This window comes from Sciurus carolinensis, chromosome 1 (genome assembly GCF_902686445.1).
Source record: "Sciurus carolinensis chromosome 1, mSciCar1.2, whole genome shotgun sequence".
Taxonomy (NCBI): domain Eukaryota; kingdom Metazoa; phylum Chordata; class Mammalia; order Rodentia; family Sciuridae; genus Sciurus; species Sciurus carolinensis.
The window spans coordinates 155,841,170-155,852,130 of NC_062213.1; the positions used below are offsets into that span (position 1 = coordinate 155,841,170).

The 10,961-nt window shown below is 36.9% G+C and overlaps 1 protein-coding gene across 6 annotated transcripts in view; it reads right to left on the minus strand.

Annotated features, from left to right (window-relative positions):
* Nucleotides 1-10,512, minus strand: part of Lepr (leptin receptor) — a 120,469-nt gene extending 109,957 nt beyond the window's left edge. For 4 of the 6 annotated variants that reach the window (XM_047519004.1, XM_047518984.1, XM_047519012.1 and 1 more), the window contains exons 1-2: nucleotides 10,233-10,512; nucleotides 9,875-9,919 (exon numbers count right to left, since the gene is read on the minus strand). The gene's annotated coding sequence lies outside the window, so the exon portion shown is untranslated. Of the gene's footprint in view, nucleotides 1-9,874 lie in introns of all 6 variants that reach the window. The other 2 variants (XM_047518996.1, XM_047518990.1) reach the window with 2 other exon arrangements.
* Nucleotides 10,513-10,961: the final 449 nt, after the last annotated feature.

Here is a 10,961-nt window from a genome sequence, read left to right on the forward strand (position 1 = left end):
CTAAAGCAATTCTAAGCCCATAAAACAATGCTGGAGGCATCACAATATTTGACTTTAAAGTATACTACAGAGCTTTATTAACAAAAACTGCATTATAGTGGCATAAAAACCAATTCATAGAACAATGGTACAGAATAAAAGACACAGAAACAAATCCACATACCTACTGTCATCTGATCCTTGACAAAGATGCCAAAAACATACATTAGAGAAAAGACAGCCTTTTTAACAAATGGTGCTAGAAAAACTGGTTATCCACAGGTAGAAGAATGAAACTAGACCCTTATCTCTCATCCTATAAAAAAATCAACTCAAAATGAACCAAAATCTCTGATATGCAGAAGCTAGTCTAAAATTAGGTGAAGAGAGAAAATGGGGGGATTCCATCAAAATAAAGAGAGCAGAAGAAGGGGATTGAGTGGGGAGAGAGGATGGACAGGAAAAGGGGAAAAGGGGGGAATGAATCTGAATAACTTTTCAATATACACATATGAATATACTACAGTGAATTTCATCATTATGTATATGCACCAGATACTAATTTCTTTAAAAATGTAAATAAATAGAAAGATCAGTAGAGCAGAGGAAAGAAAACAGGGGAAGCAGGAGGGGGAGGTCAAGGGTAAGTCTTGGGAACTTCATTAGAGTAAACTGTACCCCATGCATTTAAATTATGTCAAATAATTCCCAATGCTATGTATAACTACTATGAACCAATAAAGAAAAAAATGGATCAAAGACCTAGGAATTAGACCAAAACTATGCAACATCTAGAGGAAAAGACAAGATCAACACTCCACCATAAAGACACAGGCAACAACTTTCTCAATAGAACCCCTAAAGCTCAGGAAATAAAGCCAAAAGTTAAAAAATAGGATGATATCAAATCAAAAAGCTTCTGCAGAGCAAAGGAAACAACTGAGAATGTGATGAGAGAACCTACATAATGGGAGAAAATCTTTAGCACCTACTCTTCTGACAGAGGAATAACATCCTTAATATATAAAGAACTCAAAAAAAAAAAAACCCAAATAACCCAACTACTAACTGCACAAATGAACTAAAAAGACACTTCTTAAAAGAAGAAATAAAAATGACCAATTAATATATAAAAAAATGTCCAACATCATTAGCCATTAGGGAAATGCAAATCAAAACTACAATGAGATTCCACCTCCCACCAATTGGAATGACAGTCATCAAGAATGCAAACAATAATAAAAGATGGAGAGGATGTGGAGAAAAAGGAAAACTTTTACAATACTGATGGGATTGTAAATTAGTATAACCACTATGGAAATCAGTTTGGAGGCTCCTCCAAAGACTAGGAACAGAACTACCATATGACCCACCTATACCACTTCTAGGTATTTATCCTAAAGAATTAATCATACCATAGTGATACATAAATACCCATGTTTATAGCAGCACAACTCACAATAGCCAAACTATGGAACCAGTTTAGGTGTCCATCAGAGGATGAACAAATAAAGAAAATGTGGTATACATAGGGTCACCTGCTGCAGAGATCCCCTCTTGCCCCTGAAGAATTCTATTTCTATTCTTCGCACTTGAATAAATCCTACTCCTTTCACTCTTGCAAAAAAAAAAAAAAAAAAAATGTGATAAATATAAACAATGGAGTTTTATTCAGTCACAAAGAAAAATAAAATTATGTCATCTGCAGGTAAATGGATGGTACCTGAGAGCATTATGTTATGCCAAATAAGTCAAACTCAATCAAGAGTTACAGGTTTTCTCTCATATGTGAAAGAGAGAAGAAAGGATTGAAATGGGGAGAAGATCTCACGAAAATCAAAGGGCAATCAGAGAAGAAAGGAAGGGAGGGGGAAGGGGAAGGAGAAATATTGGGAAATAATATTGGCCAAATTATATTGTTATATTATGTGTGCATGTATGAATACGTAAGAACAAATTCTACCATTATGTACAATTCCAATGCAACAATTAAAAAATATGAAAAAAAATCAGAAAAAGTAAAAGTACTTTTAAGCAAATCATTGAGAAAAACAATAATTAAGAATATGTTTTGAACTGATGACAGTGAAAACAGCATTTCAGACTTTATTTCATGCATATAAAGAAGTATGTAGAGGGGAGCTCAAAGTCATAAATAAATAATAATTTTTAAAAGGAAGAAATGCTGAACATCAATGTGCTACCATTCCTTTATAAGCAGTTGGAATAAAACATTTAAGAGTATTCATGTTAGCAGTTAGGACAACCATTTTTTAAAAAGGAATCCAAAGAAAATAGAGGGAAATAATAGCCAAATTAACAAGATAGACAATAAACATACAAGATTAAGAATCCATAAATATAAAGTTGGTGTTTTGAAAGAACATACAAAATTAATAAAACACTAATGAGAATGAAAGACAAGTCACAAATATCAAGAATTAAGAAGGGGGCTGGAGTTGCAGTTCAGCGGTAGAGTGCTTGCCTAGCATGTGTGAGGCACTGGGTTCGGTCCTCAGCACCACATAAAAATAAAGGCAATGTGTCCACATATGACTAAAAAATTTTTTTTAAAAATGCCTCCCTTTAAAAAAAATAATTAAGAAGGTACATGATGCTTATAAATGTTCATGTATCATAAGTAGCAACTCATTCCAGGATAAGTGTGATTTAATATTTTAAAAATCATCTAATATAATTAGCCTCGTTATTAAAGGAGAAAAAGTGCCTCATTACCAAAGTATAAAAGAACATTTGAAAACAGTCAACATCCATTCATGACAAAAACTATTTGCAAACAGCAATAGAAGGGCATTCCCTAAATCTGACAAATAGTATCTGCCAAAAGCCCACAACTAACATCATTGTCAATGATGAAATGATTCCCTCTGTCAGCACTTCACTTCAACATTATACTGGAGGTTCCATTCAATGAAGCAAGGAAAGAGGAAAAAGTGCAGATTACAAAAGAAGAATCAAAACTGTCATCATTCATAAAAGATGAGGAAAAAAAATCCAAAAGTATCTACAAGTAAGTTTTCTAACATAATCAGAAAGTTCATCAAGGTAACTGGTGAAAAATACTATATAAAATCAAGCATTTCAAACACTTCCCAATTCATTCTATGAGATCAAAATTACTCTGATACCAAAATCAGACAATGGTATCATGATAAAACTAGATGCAAAAATACTGGAAAATCAAATCCAGCAACATATAAAAAAGGATTAAATGCTACAACCAAATACAATTCAGCCCTAGAATGCAGAGATAATTAAAAATATGAAAATCAGTCAATATGATGCACCAGAGTAAAAGACATTATCATCTCAAGAGAAAAGTATTTCACAAATCTAATACATTTCATGATTTGTAAAAATTTAGCAAACAAGGAGTATGAGAAAATTTCCTCAAACTGATAACAGCCACATATAAAAATCATTTTTAATCATTCATATAATATCATTCTTAATGGTTCAAAGACAAGATACAGCCCCAAGATCAGGAACAAGACAAAAATGTATGCTCTCACCATTTTCATTCAATATTACATGAGGTTATAGCCTGGGCAATTAGGTAAGAAAAAGAAATCAAACTCATCCAGATTGAAAATAAAGAAACTCATCTCTGTTCTCTAATGATTTCTTGAGCACAGAAAATAAGGAATCAAAAAAAAAATCACAAGTAGTAAATTCATCAAGAGTGCAAAATATAACATCAATATGCAAAAATTATTTGTGTTTTTCTATACCACCAATGAGCAAAGCAATCTGAAAATAAAATTAAGGAAGTAATTCCATTTCTAATAGCAATGGAAATAATAAAACACTCATGAATAAATTTAACAAAACAAACGTAAGATTTGTACATTTAACACCATAAACATCAATGAAAGTAATTAAAGCATAATTAAATAAAAGGAAAGATGTTCTTGAATTAAGACTCAATTTTGTTAAGATGATAATACTTCAGGAATTGACTTCAGAGTCAATTCAATCCCTATCAAAATCCTATCTTCCTTTAGTATAGAAATCAACAAGCTAATACTAAATCCATAAGAATATGTGAGCTAATTGTCAAATCAGTGTTGAAATGAAAGATTCAAGCTAAAGGACTCACAATCCAAATTTTAATACTCTAAAGCTACAATAATCAAGAGAGTGTGGAGCTGGCATAAGGAAAGAAACATAGATCACTGGAGTAAAATTGAGATCGCAGAAATAAACCCTTACATTTTTGGTAAATAGATAATGACAAGGTGGACAATTAAATGGGGGAATGAATAGGCTTTTAAACAATGGGACGCCAAATGGATATCCACATGCAAAAGAATGAAGTTGGACACATCCCAAACTCCCAATGCACAATGGAATGGCTTGCTGCAGCACAAAACAAGACTTGCTAAATCTGTAATCAAGACAACGTGATATTGGCAATTACACACAAAGAGACCAAATTAACAAATACAGAGCCCCAAAACAGACTAACACATATCAAACTCTTAATATTTGTAATAATCACTGTTTATGGTTTTAAGCCACTGTGTTAAGGTAATATGTCAGATAATAATAGATAATACATTCTGCTCACCAGTACTTTTAGATTTATTCTCCTATTACCAGAGGACAATTGACTCCCCAACTCCTTGTAGTTAGGCATGACTATGTGACTTCCTTCACTTCAAAAATGTGAGTACAAATAATTCATGTCACTTTAAATGAGCTGGCATTTAAAACTGGCTCAAGATTTTCAATGCTCTCTCCCCACTTTTATACCAAGTGAGAAAGTTCTGTTTCAGGTTATACAGCTACAAAATTATAGTTTTCCTAAACTAGATTTCTAGTTATTGCATAGAAGACAGTTAACCTAGAGAGTCGTCTTAGTTCAGAGAGGCTTTGTATGAATGAGAAACCACATTACAATGGAGAGATTTGGGGATTGTTTGTTATTGCAGCATAATTTGGCCTATTCTCACAGATGCCAGGATCAATGTCACTATTAATTAAAGAAATTAATATTAAGGAGATACTAATACACACCTATCAGATGAGCAAAACTTTAACTGTTCTGTCAATACCAAATTTTGGCAAGGATACACAACAATAAGAGTAGGAATGTAAATTGGTAAAACCACACTTCAAAAGTGTGGCATTATCTAATAAAGCTGAAGTCTGCAAGTCCTGTAACCCAGTAATTTGCTTACTACTCTTAAACTCTTAAAAAAATCTTTTGCACCTATGTACTAGGATAGTTGTACAGGATGGGTCACAACTGCTTTATTTATAGTAACTGGTATGCTTTGAGTAGGTTCCCAAAGTTCATGTGTCAGAAACTTGGTATTCAACACAACAATGTAGGGAGGTGGGGCCTAACAAGAGTTGATATAAGGAAGGTCATAAGGGCTCTGCCCTTAAGAATGAATTAATTGACATTATCCACCCAATGGCTTTGTTCTAAGTTTGGCTCCCTCTTGCCCTCTCTCATTTGTGCTTGCTTGCCTTTCTGTGATGCTATGAGATAGCAAGAAGGCCCTTATCATATGCTCTTAGCCTTCTCAGCCTCCAGAATCATGAACCAAATAAACTTCCGTTGTTTAAAAATTACCCAAGCTATGGTATCCTGTAATAGCAGCAGAAAATGACCAAGAGAGTAGCAAAAAAAAGAAAGAAAGAAAAGCAAAGAACCTGAATATCCATAAGCAGAATCAAGTTTTTAAATGTGTTATATTCATACAATGAAATATACCCAGCAACAAAACTGGACAAGCAACAGTATTCAATTGACAGAAAAAAAAAATACGGCTCTCCTCTTAAATGTGAGGCCCTATTTCACACACTAGGGATAAGACAGTGAGCCAGAGGAAGAAAAAAAGAAGTACTACCCTTGTGAAGTTTACATTCTAGTGGAAATGGAACCAAAAAAGAAACAAAAAAATAGTATCTTAAAAGGTAGGGAAATGCTGTGAAGCAAAGCAAAGGAAAACTAAAAAGATATATTGCAAGGTTAAACAACAGACAATTTTAAATATAACAATCAGAGTAGCCCAATTGAAAAGGAAACCCTTGAACAAAAACTAAAAGGAAATGACTGTAAGAGAATAAGTCATGCAGATCTCTGGGAGAAGAGCTTTCCCAACAGAGAAACCAGAGATGGTTTCCAATTTATTCAAGGAATAGCAAGGAACCCAGTATGGTTGCAACTAAATCCGAGAACTGCAGAAAAAGAGATTGGATAGGTAAAAGGATGGGCAGAAAGACCATCTGGGTTATCCTAAGGACTCTGGAATTGACTCTGTATGAACTAGAAAACCACTGGAGAGTCTAGAGCAGAAAAGTGTCAATGTCTGACTGACTGTCATTCTGAAAATGGACTAAGGAAGACATAAGATAAAAGCAGGGACACTGGTTAGGAAGTCCTTACAATAACCTAAGGAGGGCAGTTTATATCAGGGTGGCAGTCATGGAGGTGAAAATAAGTGATTATATTTATTTTGAAGACAGAGCGAAGATTGTCTAACATTACATACATGAAGTATGAGAGAATGGGAGAGATCAAAGGTGAGTCCAAGGTTTGGAGCTTAGCCAACTTGAAAGTTGAAGATGGAAAAGACCACAGAAAATGTAGGCTCAAGCAAGATGAATATTCCATTTGGAGTGTGATAAACTGCAAAATGTCTGCTAGACATCTAAAAGAAAATGTTCGGCGGCTGGATAATGAGATCTGAAGTTCAGAGGGAGATAACAAGGCTTAAGCTATCACTTTTTGAGTCCTCAGTATAAAATATAGCAGTTGCATGAAATTGTCAGAGTATGGAGAGAAATTAACTATACCTTAAGGCACTGCAAGTTTAAAACCTCCAAAAGGAGAGTCCAGTAAAGTAGGCAGAAAGGAGCAGTCAGGGGAGGAGAAAAATCAAAGAGTGTGTGCAGTCCTGAAAGTCAAGGAGAAGTGACAACAGGGAAAATAAGATGAACACTTACACCTGACTGATGGATTAGCAAAGGTAGTATCATTGTTGACCTTAAAAGCAGCATACCTTGAAGTTGTTTTGGCAGAGTATGGAAAACTGAAGTTGGATAAGAATGGGATTAAGAAAAAGCGAAGAGAAAAATTGGAAACAAAGAATATAAACAACTCTCATATTTTGTTTTAAGAAGAAATGGCTTCACCTCACAAACAAAATGTTAAGCAAAATAATCTACAAAAGAGACATAAACACCACATTCATATAAATTTATTACAGTGCATTGTTATAACTGTTTTATTTTATTACTAGTTGTTATTGTATACCATTTACTGTGCCCAATGAATAAATTACTTAATCATTAAAAAAAAAGAATGCCTACTATAGCCATGTTAACTTTAAGAAAATTTCAAACCAAGCTTGCAATAAGGAGGAATCAAACAAGAAGTTTCTGGATATCAGCAATGTTCTTCTTTCTTGAGTAGTGAGTAGTGAAGCATTTGCCTTATAATTATCTGTTAAAATCATTTGTTATATTGTACATCAACCAATAAATTTGTCTTATGTACTTCTTATATGTTATAGTTCAAAGTATTAAAATTTTTAAGATTAATAGATCATGTGTGTGAAAAGATAATAGATATCATATTGAATCATAAAAAGAATGAGAAATAATTTCCAAATTATAAAGAGATGAAATTTGAATAGAAAATCCAAAAGGCTATATATACTAAATCTGGCCAGTAGGTGAACGTTGAGCCTTTCTAATTTAATTAAAATCGGAATTTGTAAATCACATAAAATCTTAAGAATTAGAACAGATCATAAGCCTTTTTCTTCATTTTTAACTCCACAGGACATATTTTTAGTACATGTGTTTGGCTCCCCAAATAAAAAATGCAATACAATATCAGCCAAGAGAATTCCTTTTGTTTTGTTTGATTGTTTTTTGTTTTTCCTGGATATGTTTAGCTCTTATTTCTAGGATTTTCTAAAGATACTATGCTTCACAAACACAAAACATTTTGGTCCTACAATAGTGACCTAAGTGTGAAGAGATGGCAACTTTTTTTCCTTAATAAATTTGTAGAAGAGTAAAGCCCACACAGCAAAAGAGGAACAGAGCCTCTGCCAACCACAAACACACTCCCTAGCCATGAATGAGTTGGCTGTGGACCTTGAGCAATCAAATCCACCCACTGATTTCAGTTGTTTTCCAAGCAACTAGCAGTCAGGGTATTTGAGTTCTACTATTACCCTCTGTTTTATCAACAGGCAATTTACTTAAATCTATGAGCATGTGTTTCAAGAGCTGACCATCTACTTCACCAGAGAATATAAGGAAAGACAAAATGCTTGAATGATCGATGATATTTCCATCCCAAAGACAAGACAGTGAAAAAGAAGTTAAAACACATTTGTAAAAGAGAACTTCAAATTCATTCTACCCTCCCAAACTGCACATACGCACGTGTGAGTGGGAAAAGATTCTTTTATTATTTTAGGCCAAAGCCAACAAACAAAAAGAGCTAGAAACACTTCTAAGCCTATCCTAACTGTCCATGATCAAATCTCAAATCATTCTGAAAATATCATCAGTAAATATTCGTTACAAGTAGTAACAAAAGCTACTTTATCATTCTCTGTCTGCTTAAACAAGTCCGGGATTGTTTTGGTTTTTTAATCAAAAAGGAAGCATAAAGTACACTGATACTTTATAGTACAAATTTTGTGTGTGTGTCAATACCTAATTTTTGGTTTATCTGTTTAATTAACCTCTGCTACTTTCTGGGATTCATTCCAAGTCAACTAAATATATTACTAAAATTGGCATCTTTGCTATTGAGTTTAATTTCAAAAAGGCTCTGAAGTGGTCTGAAACCATTTTTTAACATTCTGCACACAATTTTATGCTAAAAAGTAATACACATTGTACAAGAACAGTAATTGATAGCAAAGATACAATTTTTGTTTATTTCCAAAACAATTTTTATTTCCTCCAAATGTATAACACTGGTAGAGAATAATTTTAGCTATGCTAAAACTACATGTTTTTGTGCCAGTGTTGCAAATATTGACCTAAAGGTAAACCTGATTCTTTAAGTAAGTTTGGGAGGTGTTCTAAATATTGATATATAAGCTATATATTCCTGAGTTATTTGCAAATGTATTGTATTTTCTACAACTTTGGGCTGGAAATCCTGTAACCATAAATAATGAATAATAAATGCCAAGATCAATAGATTCTTTTTAGTATCATGAAATTAGCAAAATTTGCAATAGGTTAAAAGAGTTAAAGAATTATACATTTTTTTTAAAATCTGGGATACATCTTAGATATTATTAAAAGGCCCTCAGAAATTATCCTAATCCAAATGTCTCATTTGAAAGATGAGGAAACTGAGGTCCACAGATGCTAACCACAGCATCACAGATAATACCAAAATTCAGATTTTGATTCCAAGTCCAGAGCTCTGAAGTAGCATTTGTTTCAATATACTTAAGTAATTATGGACACTCCAGGCAACTCCTTCTGCGTAAAGAACTCTCTGAGATCTACAAGAGTCACTCTCATCTTCTGTTGGCAAATACAAGTTCTAGAAATAGCACCAGCAATAACCCGTTTCTTATACGGCAACATCATACCTGGGGTTTCCAAAATGATTCCTCAGGTGGGTCTCTTTTCTCAGCACTACAAATCCCTTTAAATATGGGCTTTGGTTGGGTTGGACTTGGGGTTTGGTTTGGTTTGGTTTGGCTGGTTCTGTCTGGGGGTGGGGGCTGTTTTTAATTTGCTCGCGGGAAGGTGGAGAGCGTAGGAAACAGAAGCTGAGGTCTAAACCGTCCCAACAACACTTTTTTTTTTTTTTTTTTTTTTTTAACTTTGTCATTCAAACCATCAAATCCTTCCTCAGGGCCCCAGAGCTTACAGATTCCAGTCGCAGTCCCTTCAGTTTCCAAAGTAGACAGGAGGCCTGGAAAAGAAGTTCCCCGGGTGCAATTCCTCTCCGCGGCCCCGCAGGTGCGCACCCAGGCTCCGCCGGCAGCCACCAGCGCGCGCCCCATCCTCCTGGCCCCGGGGAGCCGAAAGTCGCGCAGCGTCCCAGCCACCCGCGCTCCCGCCCGGTGCTACCCCTCCGGAGGGCCCGAAAGGCTGGCCTCGGGCTCCCAGTCCCCAAGTCCCCCGCTGGCTCTGCGCCCGCCCCACGCGCCCCAGCGCACCGCTCTCGAGCTGCCGGGAGCAGGAAGGGTGGCAGCAGGCGTGGAACAGAGGGAAGCGGGTCCTACCTCGGTCCAGAAAGCCAACCAACGCCGACCGAGGCAGAGATGGCGGCGGCTCCGGGGCTCGGGCACCTGCGTCGCTCGCGCTCTGCCGGCCGTGGGCTCTGCCGAGCCGCCGCTCCGAACTCCTCGCCGAAGGTGCGGGGAAACTCTCGGAGAGGAGGGCAGGGGCGTGTGGGGAGGAGGGGCTGAGGAGGAGCGGGGAGGGCAGAGCTGGGTGGCGGCTCCGGGGTGGGAGGAGCGGACCCCGAGCCGGACGAGCCGCGGAGCAGGTGACCCGGGCGGCGGCGGGGAACGCTGCTGCGCGCGGCCGCGGGCCTGGGGAGGAAAGGCTCCGAGCTCGGGAAGGAAGACCCCCCTGCCAGCAGGAAGACCAGTAGCAGAGGCAACGGCAGCGGGAACGCGGCCACGCGAGTTTCTCCAGCGGTCAGCTACCGCCTCCCACCTTGAACCAAGGGCTCTCGGACTTGAGCGTGGCACTGGGGTTCCCTTGGCCCTCCCACCCCAACATTTCCTGGCCTCTGCTGCAGCAGGTGTAGAATATGCTAACCATAAAGCTTTCAGTAATTGGGAGGAGTGGGGAAAGAAAGTGAAATGGAAAAAACCAGAAGTAGTGAGAAAGTGAGTCTCCTGTCATCAAAGATGCTTCAGTCAACATCTTGGTCACCCTTGTCAGGAAGGCTGAAAAGGGCCCTCATGTATCCAGGAGGAGGGTTGAACTAATGACCACTTATT